We start from the raw sequence: 7,500 nt of genomic DNA on the forward strand, positions 1-7,500 counted from the left end.
TTAAATTTGACAGATGTTAAATACATCTACTGGGACACGTACTGCAGGTGAAGGGCCTGGTATAAACACTGTAATTTGATTGTCCCTCTCCTGTCACTAATAACAGCCGATATGTAATTTTCTTTTCACTGGTATGTGTGACACGAAGTTATAAAATTAAGTGTGAACGTGTAATTATGAGAATATATAATCTTCTCTTTTATGAAGCGGCCTATTAATTTTATACAATTTATGTGGTTTTGTTAATGTAGCCTGCGAAGATTTTAATTTCTGATTTATTTATTTATTTATTTTTTTTTTTTTTGTCCAATTCGTTTTCCAGAAAAAAATAGGGGGTCCTATTCTTTTAAGGCTTGGCTGCTAAGCTAATGATTAAACTACTTCACAAGTACGTGCATACGTCATAGATATTAATGCTAATGTTATTGTCCTTATAAGGATAGGGGTTATGGACAATCTAAAACATGATATCAAATGAAAACTTTGGAGAGAGAGAGAGAGAGAGAGAGAGAGAGAGAGAGAGAGAGAGAGAGAGAGAGAGAGAGAGAGAGAGAGAGAGAGAGAGAGAGAGAGAGAGACCTAAGGAATTCAGCTTTAAGTTTAATAAAGAAAATCTTGTAAAACCTGGAAACATCATCACCAAAAAATTATATATTCTATATTTTTTTTTCCAAAATGTAATTTCTAAAGTTAATATATATATATATATATATATATATATATATATATATATATATATATATATATACACATATAGGATAAAAACGCAATTGTTTTGATTTTGTTATTTTAAATTATAATTGTTCAAAATGCCTATGAATTAAAACAAAACAAAATTCTATTGAATGAAAATTTTATTAGGAGTGATGACTTAACTGATCGGAAAACATAATACCTAATTACAAGAATCAGATATTAGTATACGTAACTAAGACTATCTAGAGCTATCTAGATTATGGGTACAGCTTATATCAGCCTTGCTATCCCCCATCTTTAGTTACAAACAGAATCTACATAGTATTTTCAATGTATATTTAAAAAATATATCTTACAATACAATGAAATGTCAGTAGTTTAACGATATAATCTATTTTACATATACGCAATATATGCATGTTGCAGAAAACGTGGAAGGAAAAATGAAGATATTGTGTGTGTAATTTACAAAAGGTCAGCAGTGCTTAAAAAGATCAGCAGTGCCTAAAAAGATCAGCAGTGCCTAAAAAGATCAGCAGTGCCTAAAAATATCAGCTGTGTCTAATAAGGTCAGCAGTGCTTAAAAATATCAGCAGTGCCTAAAAATATCAGCTGTGCCTAATAAGGTCAGCAGTGCTTAAAAATATCAGCAGTGCCTAAAAATATCAGCTGTGTCTGATAAGGTCAGCAGTGCTTAAAAAGACCAGCAATCCATAAAAAGATCAGTAGTGGCTAAAAATATCAGCTGTGTCTAATAAGGTCAGCAGTGCTTAAAAAGACCAGCAGTACCTAATAAGGTCAGCAGTGCCTAAAAGTACCAGAAGTACCTAATTAGTTCAGCAGTGCCTAAAAATATCAACAGTGTCTAATAAGTCAGCAGTGCCTAAAAAGGTTGGCAGTTCCTAAAAATATCAGCAGTGTCAAATAATGTCAGCAGTGCTTAAAAAGGTGGGCAGTGCCTAAAAATATCAGCAGTGTCAAATAATGTCAGCAGTACCTAAAAAGGTGGGCAGTGCCTAAAAATATCAACAGTGTCCAATAATGTCAGCAGTGCCTAAAAATGTCAGCAGTTCTTAACTAGGCCAGCAGTTTCAAATAGGGTCAGCAGTGCTTAAAAAGATCAGCGGTGCCTAAAAATATCAGCAGTGTTTAATAAGGTCAGTAGTGCCTAAAAATGTAAGCAGTTCTTAATAAGGTCAACATTGCCTTAAACTATCAGTAGTACCTAATAAGGTCAGCAGTGCCTAAAAATTCCCCAGTGGCCAATAAGGTCAGCAGTGCCTATAAAGGTGGGCAGTAACTAAAAATATCAGCAGTACCTAATAAGGAAAGCAGTGCTTAATAATATCAGCAGTACCTAAAAATATCAGCAGTACCTAATAAGGTCAGCAGTGCCTAAAAGTATCAGCAATGCCTAAGGTCAAAGCTATCCCCTTGGATGACTTAGATTTGAATACCCAAGAGATGAACAGGTCTGACCGCCTATACATTAACGGCTTTTTCCGGGCCAACTATAATAACTTTAATGCCCTCAACGACGAAAGAATAATTATAGATAATTAACTTTCCTTAAGACGTTAAAGACCCTATTAAGAAAAAATAATCTTGTGCATTTCAATAACCTGGCGGCATATGAAATGAAGACCGACATTTTTCATTTCATGTTTTACAGTTAAGAATTTAAGGGGTCAGTTTTTATTTTATTCTTTTTTTTTTTTTTTACTAATCTCAAATTGGTTTTTTTTTAATTAATCTCAAATCGTGTTTTTTTTTTTTTTTTTTTTTTTTTTTCTTTTTTTTTTTAACTATATGAAATGTTGAACGACTTATATTTTCCGTGTTAGAGTTTAAAGCAGGGGTTCCTAACCTTTTTGTTCTTCCGTACCCATTAGGAATTTCTATATATTCTTGTGCTCCCATAAAACTGAGGATGAAAAGAAGGAACAATGAAATTGATATTGTGACTGCCTCATATCTTGCGCAGTAGTACCAGTTTTTTCTCGGATTCAATGTACCTCATGAAGAGTAATAATGTACCACTGGGCGTTATACCCCTGGTATAGATCTTGTTATTTTTTATAACCTTAAATATACTGTAGTCTATCAATTTCCCTTCTATTAAACTAACATTATCAAACACTGTAGAGGAAAAGTGACGGCTATTTTTATTTTGGTAATTGACCAACCTCTCAACAAATCAAAGATAATGGAGTGTCCTCAAAGTCAGGGAGTGCAAGATTAGAAGAGACGTCTTCTAGGAGAAAGACATTTCAAAATCAAACCATTGTTCTCTAGTATTGGGTAGTGCTAAAGACTCTGTAGCACGGTATTCCACTGTCTTGGGTTAGAGTTCTCTTGATTGAGGGTACAATCGGGCACACTATTCTATGTTTCATTATATCCTTTCTTCACTGGGATATTTTCCCTGTTGGAGCCCTTGGGCTTATTGTATCCTATTGTTTTCTAATAGTATTGTAGATTAACGAATAATAATAATAATAATAATAATAATAAAAATAATAGTAATAATAATAATAATAATAATAATAATAATAATAATAATAATAGTAATAATAATGAAGCTTTGACCTTTACATTTCTATTAACCTTAAATAGTTCTAAACAATCAAATCTCAGGCAGTCAAAAATGACTAATTTAAACCATCTACAATGCAACTTATTATTCATTGTTGAAATTTAACAATTATGAAATCAGACTTGGTCACACCTCATGAAAAAGACACAAGTCGAATACCAAGGAATGTGTATGAAACACCACTACAGTTTCTGTTACCTTAGGAAACAAACCTATTCAACAAATATCTAAATGGGCAAATATGCTTTCTCTTTCAAATACCACATAATATCCACCTATTTTCAGAGTATAATGAAGGTTTAGAGTCAGGAACCTGAATTACTTAGCATAAATACCTCTTTTATCATATTGCCTTAAATAATTTTTAAAGCAATTGATTTTCACTATAAAGAATGAGGTGAAACCTCTGTAAACCCTCGAGGAGGGTATTGAATACACTACAATATATAATTTCCAGATAAATGAAATTGTCTATTTGAGAGATAAATCTAGCTTCAAATTCGAATCATAATCATATCTACTTCATCTTATCATTGAAGGAGACACAATCATAAGTGACCGATAAACATTATTATTTGAAATGTAATCTCCAGCATACAATAGTCGTTCCTGATAGTCCTCCATATGAAAATGTCTCTTTCTTTACACGTGATTTTACTACCCATAAAATACCACGAGATGTGAATGATTTTCGATGTCATAACTATAGTTAAAAACACAGAAACTGGAAACATAAACGCTTGAGGGGGTCTATTAGAAAAGTTCTTGCCTGACGTTCTGCTGGACGGGAGATCGAATCTCGTTCAAGCTCGAAAGTTTCTTGTATTGTGTGCAACCTCAACATCCTTGTGAGCTAGGGATGGGGGTTTAAGTGAGACTATATATCTAACTGCTAAGTCATCAGCAGCCATTGCCTATCCCTCCCTGATCATAGCTTGGATGGAGAGAGAGCTTGGGCGCTGATCATATGAATATATGATTAGTCTCTAGGGCATTGTCCTGCTACTAAGAGCAATGTCACTGACCCTTGCCTGTGCCATTCATGAGCGACCTTTAAACCTCTGTGGCAGACACCACCAAAAAGGATGATCAGTAGGGGCCAACGAAACTCGATTGCAAACTGACCTGACCTCTACACAAACCTGACCTCTAAACACAACTGACCCATACCATCTCGATTCCGCACAGGTGAAAGTTGAATTGCGACAGTACAAGCGAAGGACAACGTACATGAAAATTCAATATTGCAAACCTGTTCTTCTGAAAGGAGACAATGTCCAAGACATATGGCAACAGGTAGATACCTGCCCCGAATTGACAGGGCCATCAAATACGAAATGGCTCAATTTCGTCTGAGGGATAAACAATGCAAGATCGGGTGACATCGCGCAAGCCTTGGAACGACTTTGTAAAATAGCTAACAGTCAAAGACGAATGTTAGCTTTACGAGAAGATAAAGATGTTTATCGATGAAACATCCAATCTAATGACAACTGATGATTCATAAATAATGATATCAAACATCTTAATCATAATGGCAATGTCAAATGTCCTGTCCGATGTAAAAAGGAATATTATTTACTGGCATAAATTTCAGTTTCGACCAATCGTTGGCCAATGAGGTTCAAAGAAATTATGCAGCTGGATTTGCAACTATAAAAGCCATTTTGGGAAATGTAGAAATTTAGGGGGAAAAATCTGCAATAAGAATGACACTAGAATCTATTGTGCTTTGTTAAATATCACTAGTAATTTTCTCTTAAATATTCAAAACAAAATATCAAAGAGTTTGTGTGATACGATACTATTAACCATTAAGCATTCAGCATTTTTCATATTCTATAAATACACAAATTTTAGTTTTTGTATGTACAGTACATACTGTCTATGTGTGCGTATATTATATATATATATATATATATATATATATATATATATATATATATATATATATATATATATACATTATATATATATATATATATATACATATATATGCATATATTTACATGTATATATACATACTTATACATATATATATATATATATACATATATACATATATATATATATATATATATATATATATATATATATATACTACACACAGACATCCACATATACATACTTACATATATACAAATATATACACCCCACACACATGTATATACTTGAACATATATAGAACATATACTGTTATACACAGTACATATATACAACAACAATAAATAGCCATTTCTAGTCCAATACAAGACAAATATATATATATATATATATATATATATGTATGTATGTATGTATATATATATATGATTATATATATATATATATATATATATATATATATATATATATATATGTGTGTGTGTGTGTGTGTGTGTGTGTTATTTTGCGCAAGTTAGTAAGAAGAGGAGCTTTTAGTACTTGTTGGAGAATTGGTAATGTTACTCCTCTATGTAAATGTGTTTGTGGTAGCTCAAGTCCCACTGATTACCGCCCAATTTCCATAACTCCCATATTATCTAAAGTTTTTGAACGTCTTCAGGCAAAACGTCTTAATAGGTTTGCTGAAGGTAATCATCTACTCCCTAGTTTGCAATTTGGATTTCGTAAAGGCCTTGGAGCATGTGATGCCCTTCTTACAATCTCCAATGCTGTACAGAAATCCCTTGATTGTGGTCAGGAAGTTCGTATGATTGGCCTTGATTTTAGTGCTGCCTTTGACCGTGTTAATCACGAGGCCCTTGTTTTCTTAGCATTATTATTGATTTTTTAAGTAATAGATCTCAAAGAGTTGTTGTTGATGGGCACCATAGTGAGTATAGGAATGTGATATCCGGTGTTCCATAGGGTAGTGTTCTTGGTCCATTACATGTGGTTTGGCCTAGAAAACAAGCTTGCTGCATATGCAGATGATACTACTCTCTTTGCATCAATTCCATCCCCTGAATGTAGATCTGGGGTTGGAGAATCCCTTAATAGAGATTTAGCTAAAATTAGTTCATGGTGCAAATTATGGGGTATGAAGTTGAATCCTAACAAAACTCAAAGCATGATTGTAAGTAGGTCAAAGACAGTGGCTCCTCAACATCCAGATCTCAGTATTGATGATGTTTCTTTAAATTTGTATGACTCTTTTAAAACTTTAGGTGTGATTCTCGACAGAAAATATACTTTTGAGAAACACATTAGGTCTGTGTCTTCTTCAATTGCACAAAAAATTGGCTTTTGAGAAAGTCTTACAAGATTTTCGGTAATCAATCTATTCTGAAGAAGTGTTTTAATTCTTTCATTCTACCTTGTTTTGAGTATTGTTCTCCTGTCTGGTGTTCAGCTGCTGATTCTCATCTTAATTTGTTGGACAGAAACTTACGGTCTATTAAATTTCTTATTCCTGATCTAGATATTAATTTTTGGCACCGTCGTTCAATTAGTTCATTATGCATGTTCCATAAGATTTTTCATAACTGACCATCCTTTACATTCAGATCTCCCTAGACAATTCTTTCCTGTTCGTAATACTAGACAGGCAGTTAATTCTAATAGCCAGGCCTTCTCCATCATGAGGCTCAATACTAAACAGTATTCTAGAAGTTTTATGCCAGCTGTTACCAAGTTGTGGAATGATCTTCGTAATCGGGTGGTTGAATCGGTAGAACTTCAAAAGTTCAAAGTTGGAGCAAATGTTTTTATGCTGACCAGGCTGACATGAGTCTTTTTATAGTTTATATATGACCTATCTATTTTTGACGTTGTTAATAGTTTATGTAGGACATATCTGTTTTGACGTTCTCGCTGTTTTTAGAATGATATATTGTTAATTTATTCTCATTATTTATTTATTTCCTTATTTCCTTTCCTCAATGGGCTATTTTTCCCTATTGGAGCCCTTGAACTTTAAAGCATCTTGCTTTTCCAACTAGGGTTGTAGCTTGGCTAATAATAATAATAATAATAATAATAATAATAATAATAATACTAATAATAATAATAATAATAATAATAATAATAATAAATATATATATATATATATATATATATATATATATATATTATATTTATGTATATAGCCTAAAATCTATATGGAAAGAATGATGATGGGAATAACACTAAGAGACAACAAAGAGCAACATGGATACGAGAGCAACATTTAAGAAATTCTTATGGACATGGGCAGGACATACAGTGAGAATGACAGATGGTACAGG

This window comes from Palaemon carinicauda, chromosome 20 (genome assembly GCF_036898095.1).
Source record: "Palaemon carinicauda isolate YSFRI2023 chromosome 20, ASM3689809v2, whole genome shotgun sequence".
Taxonomy (NCBI): Eukaryota; Metazoa; Arthropoda; class Malacostraca; order Decapoda; family Palaemonidae; genus Palaemon; species Palaemon carinicauda.